The 14,536-nt window shown below is 42.3% G+C and overlaps 1 protein-coding gene and 11 non-coding genes across 13 annotated transcripts in view; all 12 read left to right on the forward strand.

The window, feature by feature from the left end:
• sorcs3 (sortilin related VPS10 domain containing receptor 3) overlaps window positions 1-14,536 on the forward strand; it is a 260,977-nt gene that overhangs the window by 38,230 nt on the left and 208,211 nt on the right. The gene's annotated exons all lie outside the window — the stretch shown is intronic.
• trnar-ucu lies at window positions 5,586-5,677 on the forward strand. The gene is given in 2 exon segments: window positions 5,586-5,622; window positions 5,642-5,677. It is a non-coding gene; the product is annotated as a tRNA-Arg (tRNA).
• trnar-ucu lies at window positions 6,301-6,392 on the forward strand. Its single transcript is given in 2 exon segments — window positions 6,301-6,337; window positions 6,357-6,392. It is a non-coding gene; the product is annotated as a tRNA-Arg (tRNA).
• trnar-ucu lies at window positions 7,003-7,094 on the forward strand. Its single transcript is given in 2 exon segments — window positions 7,003-7,039; window positions 7,059-7,094. It is a non-coding gene; the product is annotated as a tRNA-Arg (tRNA).
• On the forward strand, window positions 7,713-7,804 carry trnar-ucu. Its single transcript is given in 2 exon segments — window positions 7,713-7,749; window positions 7,769-7,804. It is a non-coding gene; the product is annotated as a tRNA-Arg (tRNA).
• Window positions 7,895-7,986, forward strand: trnar-ucu. The gene is given in 2 exon segments: window positions 7,895-7,931; window positions 7,951-7,986. It is a non-coding gene; the product is annotated as a tRNA-Arg (tRNA).
• trnar-ucu lies at window positions 8,790-8,881 on the forward strand. The gene is given in 2 exon segments: window positions 8,790-8,826; window positions 8,846-8,881. It is a non-coding gene; the product is annotated as a tRNA-Arg (tRNA).
• trnar-ucu lies at window positions 9,499-9,590 on the forward strand. Its single transcript is given in 2 exon segments — window positions 9,499-9,535; window positions 9,555-9,590. It is a non-coding gene; the product is annotated as a tRNA-Arg (tRNA).
• trnar-ucu lies at window positions 10,205-10,296 on the forward strand. The gene is given in 2 exon segments: window positions 10,205-10,241; window positions 10,261-10,296. It is a non-coding gene; the product is annotated as a tRNA-Arg (tRNA).
• trnar-ucu lies at window positions 10,387-10,478 on the forward strand. The gene is given in 2 exon segments: window positions 10,387-10,423; window positions 10,443-10,478. It is a non-coding gene; the product is annotated as a tRNA-Arg (tRNA).
• Window positions 11,282-11,373, forward strand: trnar-ucu. The gene is given in 2 exon segments: window positions 11,282-11,318; window positions 11,338-11,373. It is a non-coding gene; the product is annotated as a tRNA-Arg (tRNA).
• trnar-ucu lies at window positions 11,849-11,940 on the forward strand. Its single transcript is given in 2 exon segments — window positions 11,849-11,885; window positions 11,905-11,940. It is a non-coding gene; the product is annotated as a tRNA-Arg (tRNA).

Below are 14,536 nucleotides of genomic sequence, written 5' to 3' on the forward strand. Positions count from 1 at the left end.
TTGTGTTGCAGTTGCAGATTCGTTCTTGATAAACGTTTCCACAGTGAAAGCGCGATGCTCACATTCATGTTAGCAACTGAAACAAAACAAAATAACATCATTCGAATACGAAACGAAAATGAAATGAAACGAAACAAAACAAAATGGCATTATATGTACTTTTAGAAAATAAAAAGAAACATTTTTGTTTCTTTAATTTATTTACATTTTACTAAACATACAAATGTGTCAGATCATTTTGCCGGACCCTGTACAATGGCTCCTCTGCCAGGAAAACACAGATTATCGCATGAAAATGAATAAAGCCTACAGTGCCAGTAATTAGCATCCAGTTTAATTGCGTGACTTGTCCAAGAAGGTACGAAATGCGAGGCAATTATCATAGAAAGAAATGAAAAGTATTGGACTGCATTCTTTTTTTTGTATGATAAGGTAATTAGCTTTCAGTTGTGCCCGCTATTGTAACTTGTTACATGATTCAGTAAAGTAATAATAATATTACAAAAACAGAAGATGTAACTTGTTTTACTTCATTACTAAATAAAATTATTTGAACAACATTACTTTTGTGGCACGTTAAACCCAACACTGGTTATAGTATATAACACCTTCTATGAACTTACATCACCAGCCTCACTAGACTATATTAGGCTAAAGCCTGCCATGGGCAGAACTACCACCGCTACTACTAGAGGTGACTGTGCAGTACCTTAGATGTACCACTTTTGCTCTGTCAGTCCTCTCAAATTTGGGGCTGTAACATCTGGAATAAAATCTCTCATACAATATGAGAATCTCCCACATATACTTACAAAACCCATCCGAAAAACTGGCTTTTATCCAGTTATTATTGTTCTCATTAAGTTGATCGTGTTGCTCATGTCACATGCTACATACGGAATGTGTGTATGTAGCTCGTGCCATGATTTTCTAAACAAACAACATTTTTCTCTGTTGTCCTATAATGCACGCAAACATGTATGTATTTATATATTGTACATGTTTGCATGGATTTATTATCCATAGCTGTTCTTTTCAATGTAAAACAAAGATGTTATCTTAACAAAGCCCAAGGGATGCTTATCGCCAAAACCTAAAGATGTCGGAAATGAATCCCTGAGCTCAAACATAATGAAGGGACTTACCTCCAAAACGAATACAATCAGCGCCCACAGTGAAAATTGTAACAGTTTCAGAAGTAGCATAATTTCATAATATTTATTGTGCCTACAGGTTTCGCTATGCTCCAGTGGGGAGGGGTTCAGTGTCACTTCCAATTTGCCATCATCTCTCACTTTGACCTATTTCAGCTTCTTTTCACACAGTGCTCTGGCCGCAAGCATGGCACTGACCTAGTAACCTCCTCCAACACCTGGCCAGAGGCCCTCCAGGAGGTGGACAAAGGGTGAGGGTTCAAATTAATATTAGAAAATGACAGTGGCTGATTTGTAAGTGTATTGGAATTTTACGTACATGCAATGAATCACTTTTCTAAAAATATCCCATATATATACATGCCGTATTTTTCGGACTAAAAGTCGCTCCGGAATATAGGTCGCATTAGCCATAAAATGCACAATAACGTGAAAAAAAACCATATATAAGTCGCTCCGGAGTATAAGTCGCATTTTGGGGGAATTTTATTCGACAAAATCCAACACCAAGAACAGACATGAACGAGCAACAGGCTAAACGATAGGTATGCTAACGTGATATAAACACAAACGAAGAGCTGAGAACGGGCCTGAGGTAACATTCAGAGTTATTCAAATAACTATTACATAAATAACACGTTTATAAAACCATCTGTGTCACTCCAATTCATTAAATCCATCGATCAAATTCCTCATCCTTTGTCAACAACGCCGCGCGTGCTCCCTGACGTCAGCCTCGTCGTTATTCCACAGATCTAGTATATAACTATATTGTAGCGTTAACAAAGTACAAGGAAAGACGTGGGTTTGGTAAACGGCTCTTTATTTAACAAAACAAGAGGTCAACGAGCCAACAACTACTGAACTATATATATATATATATATATATATATGTATATATACATATACTGTAAATATGACACTGACCGAGTAACTTCCTCCAACACTTGGCCAGAGGCCCTCCAAAAGGTGGGCAAATATATGTATATGTACTTCGCGCTTCAACTTTTGCAAATGTACTACTTCGCGGAAGTGACGGAAGAATGACGTTTAAATACACGCTGATAGCACATGTACCTGTTCCGTGATTTGGTTCCATGATTTGGTTATAAGGCACTGTGCTTTTTAATCAAAACAAAAAAAACAAAAACAAAACACTTGAATCTCTCCACCCTGACAAACTAACTCCTTTTCCTTATAGTATGAAATGCACAACACACTTGTACTATTTAACCAATTTTCTTGGACAATTGTTATGATATTCAGATGTTTTTTTTTTTGTTTTTTTTAAGTGATTCCGGCTCTGCGTCTTGTCATAAAAATGGTGGCCCAGTCGCAGTTCTATGTTTCAGTGACATTGATTGAGAGGCAAAATTCACAAATTACATCACAGACAGTGATGTAAATCTGTTTATTTCGAGCATTGCTATATTGCTGGTTCTCTGTGTCTCTCATGTCCAGAAGTGTGACATGAGAGCAAAAAAATACACTTTGTCAAAACCAGGTCAAAATACTTTACATCAAACTTTCTTGCTGTGTGGTCTGAAAAAAAAAATCATTAGCCTCTTTGTGTGCAAGAAATCGTTGAATGTTGTCGTCTACAAACTCCATAATGGAGCACTTTTTTCCCTGTCAATGACAGCAGTAAACCCATCAATTTTCTGTATTGCTGGTCTTCATTGGTGGTTGGTAAGATGGAGCCTATCCCAGCTGACTTTGGGCGAGAGGCCGGGTACTCTGTGGTATGGTTGCCAGCCAATCACAAGCCAAGTAATGAATAAATAAATAAAGACAACAAGCAAGCGCCTTCATTCCTCACAACCTTTTGTGCGGCAATATCAACACTTGGCACTTTTTTTGTCACAGGGCATACACAGGGGCAAGGGCACTGCTATAATGAGCCTTCAGTGCAATCAGAGGGCATGTGTCACCAGTTCAACTGATGAGAATAATTGATGGCATAACATCACAAAGGCTGTCTTCGACTGGCACTTCCTCACCTCTGGGTTGGCAGAGAGGAGGCAGTATACTGTTGTGGATAGTTTGTCATTACTTTGTATTTATTCTAATATTCTTTAGTGCATCCACTACTTAATAAATCCTCTGACACCATTCGTTACAGCATCATATTCAGAGTATAAAGGCAAATTAAATGAAAAAGAGATACAGGGTAATTGTTTATTCCAAACAATACCCTCTGCATTGTTCAGCACTACAAGCTTTGCCTTTGGGCTTTTTTTTGTCAAATGTTTCAACATTATATTGCAGAATTCCCTCTCTGTGCTTAAATTTTCTCTGTCAGTGGCATAAACTTCAGGCTTTGTCTGGTCTGAGCTTGAGGGCATCTATGCCAGCTTTTAATTTGTCTCATTGTTATGTTACACCAACAGAATGAATGCTCCCTGGGGAGTCTTGGCAGAGATGATGTGAGACCTCAGGCCAAATATGATTCTAAAAGACTTGTAAATATCAGTTCATTAACTGTACCAAAGCCTCCACTGTGTTTCCTCACACAGCTCGCACTCATTGTGGGCCCTGATTTGAATTGTATGTGTCTGCAAATGTGAAGTACTCCTAAACACACACATTACATTTTCACGTGATATGCACTCAATAGACTTCATTTTAAACTATTAATAAGTCTTCATTAGATGACTTGGTTCATGTCACAATGACAATTTGAGATTAATGGTTTCCATTGACAATAACGCACAATGGATGATGACAGAAATAGCAATTTCTTTGGGCGAGTACTGCAAGACAATATATATGGCATTAAAATGTAATTAAAATGTATTAGAAATTTCCACCCACACATTTATTTTTAATTAATTATCCTGTTCAAGCTCATGGCATGTGATTGAGTCTATTCTTGTTTACTTCAACCTGAAGACATATCACAATCCCAGATGTGTGAAGTTGATACAGTGGGTCTACAAAACTACATGACAAATGATTGTAAATTATTTTCCATCTCTTAGGATATGGTGACCGAGGCTGATTAAACATTTATGGTTTTGTATGTTTGCCAGTAAAGGACAGTTTTTTTTTTAAATACAGCAATTATCAATGTTATGATGAAAAAAACATCAGAAACATATATATATATATATATATATATATATATATATATTTGCATCTTGCTTCAGTTTTCACATGCTGATACAATGTGACGTGATCACCATCTGTGATTAATCACTCTCTTTTATATCTTTGTGTAGCCCTAATATGGCTCAATGACAAAATTGTAAATTTTACAATTACCAAATAACTAACATTACAATCAGAAGACAATATAGAAGAATATATATACGTATTTTAAAACAATTCTGAATTCATTGAATACAAACATGTCTTGATGTACTCGCATGCAAGCAATGAAGCTGAGGCCACTGTTTTGGAGAACATTTTCTCCGTATGAAGACCCTTGTTGACCTTTTGGGTCACTTCATTGAATTTAGGTATTATTCTTATCATCTACGAAAGAGCAAGTGTACACTGAGGAGAAATTATGATGTTTAATGACTCCCTTGGTAGAAATTTCTTAAATTGAATCCCCACAATCTTGCTACCCATTTGCTTGAATTGTTTCATTTGTCTCCCTAAATGCTCATTAATTTTCTCTTATGTATTATTTTACGATCAAATTTAAAATTAGTTGTGTTTCCCTGAACATTGTGAAAAAAAGAGTTCAGTGGTTATTTATTGTTGGTTTACGCTCCATCAAAAACATGTAGGTGAGATGTACCTATTCTGCTCATGGTAGGATTCAGGCATTGGTGAGTCCGCTCCTAATGAAGCAGTGATTCAACTGTCACATGAGTACCGTATTTTTCGGACTAAAAGTCGCTCCGGAGTACAAGTCGCATCAGCCATAAAATGCACCGTAAAGGGGTAAAAAAAAACATATATAAGTCGCACTGGAGTTTAAGTCGCATTTTGGGGGAAATTTGACAAAATCCAACACCAAGAACAGAAATTAACCAGCAACAACAGGCTAAACGATACGGTAAGATAATGTGACATAAACACAAACGAGGAGGTGAGAACGGGCCTGACGTAACATTAACAGTTATTCAAATACCTATAACATAAATAACACGTTTATCAAACCATCTGTGTCACTCCAAATCATTAAATCCATCGAATTCTTCGTCCTTTGTGTAAACAACGCTGCGCGTGTGGCGCGTCGCTGACGTCGGACTCGTCGTCAGTTGCAGTTCAAATTATTCCACAGGCCCATATGACTAGATATAAACTATATATCAAATAACAATAATATAAACAACAATTTTACAAGAGGCAAGTCAAAGGTTGTGGGTTCGAGTCTCACCAGAGGCAGCTTTTAACTGAATGGTAGCTGAACATGAATCCTAGTAGCAACTCAAATTTAGGTAGTGGTACGTTGTAATGTTGCAGTCAACAACATCAGGCTCTGTGGCGCAATGGACAGCGCATTGGACTTCTAAGTTAGTCAAAAAGAGGCAATTCAAAGGTTGTGGGTTCGAGTCCCACCGGAGTCAGCTTTTAGCTGCACGGTAGCTGAACATGAGGCCTTGTATTAACTAGCCTACCACTTTTAGATATTGGTATGTTATTGTAATATTGCACCCTAACACCTCAGGCTCTGTGGTGCAATGGACAGTGCATTGGACTTCTAAGTTGGTCTGAAAGAGGCAATTCAAAGGTTGTGGGTTCAAGTCCCACCAGAGTTGGCTTTCAGCTGAACATGAAGCCTTGTATCAACTTAAATCTGGTAACACTTTTAGTGGTATGTTATTGTAATGTTGCAGTTCTGTGGCGCCATGGACAGCGCATTGGACTTTTAAGTTGATTGAAAACAGGCAATTCAAAGGTTGTGGGTTCAAGTCTCTCCAGTCAACTTATAGCAAAACCCGAGGCCTTGTATCAACCAACCTGGTAACACTTTTAGGTAGTGGTATGTTATTTTTAAGGTCTGTGGTGCAATGGACAGCGCATTGGACCTTCTAAGTTAGTCAAAAAGAGGCAATTCAAAGGTTGTGGGTTCGAGTCCCACCGGAGTCAGCTTTTAGCTGAAGGGTAGCTGAACATGAGGCCTTGTATCCACCAGCCTACCACTTTTAGGTATTGGTATGTTATTGTAATATTGCAACCCAACACCTCAGGCTCTGTGGTGCAATGGACAGCGCATTGGACTTCTAAGGGGGTCCAAAAGAGGCAATGCAAAGGTTGTGGGTTCGAGTCCCACCTGAGTCAGATTTTAGCTGAACATGAAGCCTTGTATCGACTGTCCTGGTAACACTTTTAGGTAGTGGTATGTCATTGTAATGTTGCAGTCCAGCACATCAGGCTCTGTGGCGCAAAGGACAGCACATTGGACTTCTAAGTTGGTCTGAAAAAGGGAATTCAAAGGTTGTGGGTTCAAGTCCCACCAGAGTTGGCTTTCAGCTGAACATGAAGCCTTGTATCAACTTAAATCTGGTCACACTTTTAGTTGTATGTTATTGTAATGTTGCAGTTCTGTGGCGCCATGCACAGCGCATTGGACTTTTAAGTTGATTGAAAACAGGCAATTCAAAGGTTGTGGGTTCAAGTCTCTCCAGAGTCACCTTATAGCAAAACCTGAGGCCTTGTATCAACCAACCTGGTAACACTTTTAGGTAGTGGTATGTTATTGTTAAGGTATGTGGTGCAATGGACAGCGCATTGGACCTTCTAAGGTGGTCAAAAAGAGGCAAGTCAAAGGTTGTGGGTTCGAGTCTCACCAGAGGCAGCTTTTAGCTGAATGGTAGCTGAACATGAATCCTTGTAGCAACTCAAATTTAGGTAGTGGTACGTTGTTGTAATGTTGCAGTCAACCACATCAGGCTCTGTGGCGCAATGGACAGCGCATTGGACTTCTAAGTTTGTCAGAAAGAGGCGATTCAAAGGTTGTGGGTTCGAGTCCCACTGGAGTCAGCTTTTAGCTGACTGATAGCTGAACATGAGGCCTTGTATTAACTAGCCTACCACTTTTAGATATTGGTATGTTATTGTAATATTGCAACCGAACACCTCAGGCTCTGTGGTGCAATGGACAGTGCATTGGACTTCTAAGTTGGTCTGAAAGAGGCAATTCAAAGGTTGTGGGTTCAAGTCGCACCAGAGTTGGCTTTCAGCTGACCATGAAGCCTTGTATCAACTTAAATCTGGTAACACTTTTAGTGGTATGTTATTGTAATGTTGCAGTTCTGTGGCGCCATGGACAGCGCATTGGACTTTTAAGTTGATTGAAAACAGGCAATTCAATGGTTGTGGGTTCAAGTCTCTCCAGAGTCAACTTATAGCAAAACCCGAGGCCTTGTATCAACCAACCTGGTAACACTTTTAGGTAGTGGTATGTTATTTTTAAGGTCTGTGGTGCAATGGACAGCGCATTGGACCTTCTAAGGTGGTCAAAAAGAGGCAAGTCAAAGGTTGTGGGTTCGCCTCTCACCAGAGGCAGCTTTTAGCTGAATGGTAGCTGAACATGAATCCTTGTAGCAACTCAAATTTAGGTAGTGGTACGTTGTTGTAATGTTGCAGTCAACCACATCAGGCTCTGTGGCGCAATGGACAGCGCATTGGACTTCTACGTTAGTCAGAAAGAGGCAATTCAAAGGTTGTGGGTTCGAGTCCCACTGGAGTCAGCTTTTAGCTGACTGGTAGCTGAACATGAATCCTTGTAGCAACTCAAATTTAGGTAGTGGTACGTTGTAATGTTGCAGTCAACCACATCAGGCTCTGTGGCGCAATGGACAGCGCATTGGACTTCTAAGTTAGTCAAAAAGAGGCAATTCAAAGGTTGTGGATTCGAGTCCCACCGGAGTCAGCTTTTAGCTGAATGGTAGCTGAACATGAGGTCTTGTATCCACCAGCCTACCACTTTTAGGTATTGGTATGTTATTGTAATATTGCAACCCAACACCTCAGGCTCTTTGGTGCAATGGACAGCGCATTAGACTTCTAAGGGGGTCCAAAAGAGGCAATGCTAAAGGTTGTGGGTTTGAGTCCCACCTGAGTCAGATTTTAGCTGAACATGAAGCCTTGTATCGACTGTCCTGGTAACACTTTTAGGTAGTGGTATGTTATTGTAATGTTGCAGTCCAGAACATCAGGCTCTGTGGCGCAAAGGACAGCACATTGGACTTCTAAGTTGGTCTGAAAAACGCAATTCAAAGGTTGTGGGTTCAAGTCCCACCAGAGTTGGCTTCCAGCTGAACATGAAGCCTTGTATCAACTTAAATCTGGTCACACTTTTAGTTGTATGTTATTGTAATGTTGCAGTTCTGTGGCGCCATGGACAGCGCATTGGACTTTTAAGTTGATTGAAAACAGGCAATTCAAAGGTTGTGGGTTCAAGTCTCTCCAGAGTCACCTTATAGCAAAACCCGAGGCCTTGTATCAACCAACCTGGTAACACTTTTAGTTAGTGGTATGTTATTGTTAAGGTATGTGGTGCAATGGACAGCGCATTGGACCTTCTAAGGTGGTCAAAAAGAGGCAAGTCAAAGGTTGTGGGTTCGAGTCTCACCAGAGGCAGCTTTTAGCTGAATGGTAGCTGAACATGAATCCGTGTAGCAACTCAGATTTAGGTAGTGGTACGTTGTTGTAATGTTGCAGTCAACCACATCAGGCTCTGTGGCGCAATGGACAGCGCATTGGACTTCTAAGTTAGTCAGAAAGAGGCAATTCAAAGGTTGTGGGTTCGAGTCCCACTGGAGTCAGCTTTTAGCTGACTGGTAGCTGAAATGAGGCCTTGTATTAACTAGCCTACCACTTTTAGATATTGGTATGTTATTGTAATATTGCAACCAAACACCTCAGGCTCTGTGGTGCAATGGACAGTGCATTGGACTTCTAAGTTGGTCTGAAAGAGGCAATTCAAAGGTTGTGGGTTCAAGTCCCACCAGAGTTGGCTTTCAGCTGAACATGAAGCCTTGTATCAACTTAAATTTGGTAACACTTTTAGTGGTATGTTATTGTAATGTTGCAGTTCTGTGGCGCCATGGACAGCGCATTGTACTTTCAAGTTGATTGAAAACAGGCAATTCAAAGGTTGTGGGTTCAAGTCTCTCCAGAGTCAACTTATAGCAAAACCTGAGGCCTTGTATCAACCAACCTGGTAACACTTTTAGGTAGTGGTATGTTATTTTTAAGGTCTGTGGTGCAATGGACAGCGCATTGGACCTTCTAAGGTGGTCAAAAAGAGGCAAGTCAAAGGTTGTGGGTTCGAGTCTCACCAGAGGCAGCTTTTAGCTGAATGGTAGCTGAACATGAATCCTTGTAGCAACTCAAATTTAAGTAGTGGTACGTTGTTGTAATGTTGCAGTCAACCACATCAGGCTCTGTGGCGCAATGGACAGCGCATTGGACTTCTAAGTTTGTCAGAAAGAGGCGATTCAAAGGTTGTGGGTTCGAGTCCCACTGGAGTCAGCTTTTAGCTGACTGATAGCTGAACATGAGGCCTTGTATTAGCCTACCACTTTTAGATATTGGTATGTTATTGTAATATTGCAACCAAACACCTCAGGCTCTGTGGTGCAATGGACAGTGCATTGGACTTCTAAGTTGGTCTGAAAGAGGCAATTCAAAGGTTGTGGGTTCAAGTCCCACCAGAGTTGGCTTTCAGCTGAACATGAAGCCTTGTATCAACTTAAATCTGGTAACACTTTTAGTGGTATGTTATTGTAATGTTGCAGTTCTGTGGCGCCATGGACAGCGCATTGGACTTTTAAGTTGATTGAAAACAGGTAATTCAATGGTTGTGGGTTCAAGTCTCTCCAGAGTCAACTTATAGCAAAACCCGAGGCCTTGTATCAACCAACCTGGTAACACTTTTAGGTAGTGGTATGTTATTTTTAAGGTCTGTGGTGCAATGGACAGCGCATTGGACCTTCTAAGGTGGTCAAAAAGAGGCAAGTCAAAGGTTGTGGGTTCGCCTCTCACCAGAGGCAGCTTTTAGCTGAATGGTAGCTGAACATGAATCATTGTAGCAACTCAAATTTAGGTAGTGGTACGTTGTTGTAATGTTGCAGTCAACCACATCAGGCTCTGTGGCGCAATGGACAGCGCATTGGACTTCTACGTTAGTCAGAAAGAGGCAATTCAAAGGTTGTGGGTTCGAGTCCCACTGGAGTCAGCTTTTAGCTGACTGGTAGCTGAACATGAATCCCTGTAGCAACTCAAATTTAGGTAGTGGTACGTTGTAATGTTGCAGTCAACCACATCAGGCTCTGTGGCGCAATGGACAGCGCATTGGACTTCTAAGTTCGTCAAAAAGAGGCAATTCAAAGGTTGTGGGTTCGAGTCCCACCGGAGTCAGCTTTTAGCTGAATGGTAGCTGAACATGAGGTCTTGTATCCACCAGCCTACCACTTTTAGGTATTGGTATGTTATTGTAATATTGCAACCCAACACCTCAGGCTCTTTGGTGCAATGGACAGCGCATTAGACTTCTAAGGGGGTCCAAAAGAGGCAATGCTAAAGGTTGTGGGTTTGAGTCCCACCTGAGTCAGATTTTAGCTGAACATGAAGCCTTGTATCGACTGTCCTGGTAACACTTTTAGGTAGTGGTATGTTATTGTAATGTTGCAGTCCAGAACATCAGGCTCTGTGGCGCAAAGGACAGCACATTGGACTTCTAAGTTGGTCTGAAAAACGCAATTCAAAGGTTGTGGGTTCAAGTCCCACCAGAGTTGGCTTCCAGCTGAACATGAAGCCTTGTATCAACTTAAATCTGGTCACACTTTTAGTTGTATGTTATTGTAATGTTGCAGTTCTGTGGCGCCATGGACAGCGCATTGGACTTTTAAGTTGATTGAAAACAGGCAATTCAAAGGTTGTGGGTTCAAGTCTCTCCAGAGTCACCTTATAGCAAAACCCGAGGCCTTGTATCAACCAACCTGGTAACACTTTTAGTTAGTGGTATGTTATTGTTAAGGTCTGTGGTGCAATGGACAGCGCATTGGACCTTCTAAGGTGGTCAAAAAGAGGCAAGTCAAAGGTTGTGGGTTCGAGTCAAACCAGAGGCAGCTTTTAGATGAATGGTAGCTGAACATGAATCCTTGTAGCAACTTAAATTTAGGTAGTGGTACGTTGTTGTAATGTTGCAGTCAACCACATCAGGCTCTGTGGCGCAATGGACAGCGCATTGGACTTCTAAGTTAGTCAGAAAGAGGCAATTCAAAGGTTGTGGGTTCGAGTCCCACTGGAGTCAGCTTTTAGCTGACTGGTAGCTGAAATGAGGCCTTGTATGAACTAGCCTACCACTTTTAGATATTGGTATGTTATTGTAATGTTGCAACCGAACACCTCAGGCTCTGTGGGGCAATGGACAGTGCATTGGACTTCTAAGTTGGTCTGAAAGAGGCAATTCAAAGGTTGTGGGTTCGAGTCCCGCCGGAGTCAGCTTTTAGCTGAATGGTAGCTGAACATGAGGCCTTGTATCAACCAGCCTACCACTTTTAGGTAGTGGTATGTTATTGTAATGTTGCAGTCCAGAACATCAGGCTCTGTGGCGCAAAGGACAGCGCATTGGACTTCTAAGTTGGTCTGAAAGAGTCAATTCAAAGGTTGTGGGTTCAAGTCCCACCAGTCGGCTTTCAGCTGAACCTGAAGCCTTGTATCAACTTAATCCTGGTTACACTTTCAGGTAGTGGTATGTTATTGTAATGTTGCAGTTATGTACATCAGGCTCTGTGGCGCAATGGACAGCGCATTGGACTTCTAAGTTGGTCAAAAAGAGGCAATTCAAAGGTTGTGGGTTCGAGTCCCACCAGAGTCGGCTTTTAACTGAAGATGAAGCCTTGTATCAACTTAATTCTGGTAACACTTTTAGATAGTCGTATCTCATTGTAATGTTGCAGTTCTGTGGCACCATGGACAGCGCATTGGACTTCTAAGTTGGTCAAAAAGAGGCAATTCAAAGGTTGTGGGTTTGAGTGCCACCAGAGTCAATTTTTATCCATCCATCCATCATCTATACCCCTCGTCCCCATTGGGGTCGTGGGCAGGCCGGAGCCTATCCCAGCCGTCATCGGGCAGTAGGCGGGGGACACCTTGAATCGGTTGCCAGCCAATCGCAGGGCACACAGAGACAAACAACCATTTGCACTCGCACTCACACCTAGGGACATTTTGGAGTGCTCAATTGGCCTACCAAGCATGTTTTTGGGATGTGGGAGGAAACCGGAGTGCCCGGAGAAAACCCACGCGGGCCCGGGGAGAACATGCAAACTCCACACAGGGAGGGCCGGAGGTGGAATCGAAACCGCACCCTCCTAACTGTGAGGCGGACGTGCCACCCAGTGCGCCACCGAGCCGCCAGAGTTAACTTTTAGCTGAAAATTATTGTAATGTTGCAGTCAATTATATCAGGCTGTGACTTAATGGACAGGGCATTGGACTTCTAAGTTTGTCTAAAAGAGGCAATTCAAAGGTTGTGCGTTTGAGTACCACCAGAGTCAGCTTTGAGCTGAATGGTAGCTGAACATGAAGCCGTGTAGCAACTCAACCCAGGTGGTATGTTATTGTATTGTTGCAGTCAAGTACATCAGGCTCTGTGGCGCAATGAACAGTGCATTGGATTTCTAAATTGGTCAAGAGGCTTTTCAAAGGTTGTGGGTTTGAGTCCCACCAGAATCAGATTTTCACTGAATAGTAGATAGAAAAGAAGCCTTGTATCGACTCTATCCTGGTAACACTTTTCGGTGGCGGTAAATTATTCTAACATTGCAACCCAGTACATTGGGCTCTGTGGCGCAATGGACATTGGGCTTCTAAAAAATAGGGAGAATTAGCTTAGTGAGCGATTATGATCAATAAGTGCACTCAAAGAGCGAATACAAACAGGCAATTGACAAAAGTCAAAGTCTGCTTTATTGTCAATTTCTTCACATGCCAAGACACACAAAGAAATCGAAATAATGTTCCCACTATCCCACGGTGACAAGACATAGTACACAATATACATACAAGTAAACAACACAAAAAAATAAAAACAAGAAGGCACAAACAATGAATAAATAAGAGTGATGAATAAATAATAAATAAACAAATAACACAATAAATAAGAGGAGCAAAAATGGAGCAAGTGTGCATACAGCAGACAGTCAGAATATAGCGCAAAAGTACAGGACGCTACGCAGAAGGGGGGAGAGAGTTCAGGATCCTAACAGCCTGGAGAATGAAGCTGTTGGTGAGTCTGGTGGTGCGGGAGCGCAGGCTCCTGTACCTCTTCCCAGAGGGCAGAAGATCGAACAAAGAGTGAGCGGGGTGACTCACATCACTCACAATCGTGGTCGCCTTGCGGGTGAGATGGGAGGCGTAAATGTCCTTCAGGGAGGGGAGTGAAGCACCAATAATCTTACCAGCCGTGTTCACAATGCGCTGCAGGGCCTTCATGTTCTATTCAGTGCAGCTACCACCCCAGACAGCGATACAACTGGAGAGGACGCTCTCAATGGTGCCACGGTAGAATCTAGCCATGACGGCCGGAGGAGCACTTGCTCGCCTGAGTTTCCGCAGGAAGTACAGGCGGCGCTGAGCTTTCTTTGCCAGTGATGCGGTGTTGGCGGACCAGGAGAGGTCCTCACTGATGTGCACCCCCAGGAATCTGGTGCTGTTCACTCTCTCCACCACAGCACCGTCGATGGTCAGCGGCAGGTGTTGGGTGGGACCCTTCCGGAAGTCAACAACAATTTCCTTGGTCTTGTTGACGTTCAGCAGGAGGTTGTTGTCCCTGCACCACGTGGTTAGAAGGTCAACCTTAAACCTGTACTGAGTCTCGTCGCCCTTGGTGATGAGACCCACCAGAGGCGTGTCGTCAGCAAACTTCACTATGCGGTTGTCGCTGTAGGTTGCAGTGCAGTCATGCGTCAGCAGGGTGAAGAGCAGCGGACTGAGCACGCCTTACGGGTGTTGATAGCGGCAAGCGCCCTCCTCACGCTGTCGGCAGAGAGGCACAGGGGCTGCTCGTGTGGAGGGGGAGTGGTCTTCAGCGGGCAAGTGCTGCTCTGAGCGTCGAAGCGAGCAAAGAAGCGGTTAAGTTCCCTTTTTCTGTATTGCAAAACAGCATAACATTTTATGTCATAAAAAAATCTGTTAGCAATAAATTGGTAATGATACATTGTTTTGGATTGATACCCGGAGGAAGTTGTTTCTCAGCTTGTAAAGCAGTTGCTATCTCTTTCTTGTGCTCCACTTAAAAATAAATCGCCAGCAGCAAGCTGTTGTTCAGCTTGCGAAGCCACAGTCACCATGCCTTGGCCGTCTTCCATATAAAAAAAATCCCCAGCAGCTGTAAAACAGTATAGATCAATAAGCACATGTCACAAATATATCCGTGTAGAGATGTCTTTGGGCTCCAGACTCTGAGGGGG

Source organism: Syngnathus acus, chromosome 1 (assembly GCF_901709675.1).
Source record: "Syngnathus acus chromosome 1, fSynAcu1.2, whole genome shotgun sequence".
Lineage (NCBI taxonomy): Eukaryota > Metazoa > Chordata > Actinopteri > Syngnathiformes > Syngnathidae > Syngnathus > Syngnathus acus.